Source organism: Aplidium turbinatum, chromosome 3, assembly GCF_918807975.1.
Source record: "Aplidium turbinatum chromosome 3, kaAplTurb1.1, whole genome shotgun sequence".
Classification (NCBI taxonomy): Eukaryota; Metazoa; Chordata; class Ascidiacea; order Aplousobranchia; family Polyclinidae; genus Aplidium; species Aplidium turbinatum.
The window spans coordinates 43,260,256-43,261,277 of NC_137474.1; the positions used below are offsets into that span (position 1 = coordinate 43,260,256).

At 39.0% G+C, this 1,022-nt stretch overlaps 1 non-coding gene across 1 annotated transcript; it reads left to right on the top strand.

Annotated features, from left to right (window-relative positions):
- The first annotated feature begins 253 nt into the window (after positions 1-253).
- On the top strand, positions 254-356 carry LOC145767727 (U6 spliceosomal RNA). The gene has a single exon (XR_014288878.1). It is a non-coding gene; the product is annotated as a U6 spliceosomal RNA (small nuclear RNA).
- The last annotated feature ends 666 nt before the right edge of the window (positions 357-1,022 follow it).

Genomic DNA, 1,022 nt, shown 5'->3' on the forward strand with positions numbered 1-1,022 from the left:
TCAGCGAAAAATAGGCTCCAATAACAGGGAAAAAGAAACCAGGCACCATGAAACAAATGCTTGTAGAAATCACCCAAAAATCGTAATTCTATCGTAATTCATGAACAGTCTTCCCTTTAAAAAAGCAATGAGTTGGTTTTTCATCCTTTTTGTGAGAGTCTATAAAACCTTCTTTCTTTTGTTATAGACAACTGTCACTTGCGATGCTTATCAGCGTGGCAAGAATTTGTTGATTAATAACATTTTGCAGAACTTGCTTCGGCAGTAGATATACTAAAATTGGAACGATACAGAGAAGATTAGCATGGCCCCTGCGCAAGGATAACACGCGAAATCATGAAGCGTTCTATATTTCTTTAAAAAAAGAAGAAAAAAAACATTTTGCAGTACTAAGCTAAATATTTTCATAATAGGCTACAATCAGAAAAAGTCTTTAAATTTATATATAATATTTTGCCAATTTATTATAAATTGAGTTGGCACACCGACCTATTTTGCCAACAAAAACTTGCATAAAGAGAACACTGATCGTGAAACACAATAACGGTGAAGCGCACACTAGTGTTTACATGACATTTGCAAACTTAAAATAAGCAACCCTATGCTCGACATTTTCGAAATTCGAGAACAGACGTTTTAATCAACCACTGGGACAGTGTGGCTGGACATCGCATTGGAATAGCTTTAAGCAACCCCCACCTAGAACTATAATTTGCTTGGTCGGTCGGTGGAATCGTATGCAAAGCGAAAATATGCTTCCCGAAAAGTATTTTTTGCCTTCGTGCTCTTTAACTCCTCAAGAAAAGTATTTTTGGTTATAGTTGTACGCTGATACCTTCCGCGGGCCGCAGCGATACAGCGTGGCGGGCCGCATGCGGCCCGCGGGCCGCCATTTGGTGACCCCTGAATTTTACTTCATGCGAGGATTAGGCACGGTCGCAACACCTTGAGAAATGTACAAGCGAATTAAAAACAAACATGTAGTAAAAACGGATGTAGTCTAAACGCAGCTTTAGTCACTA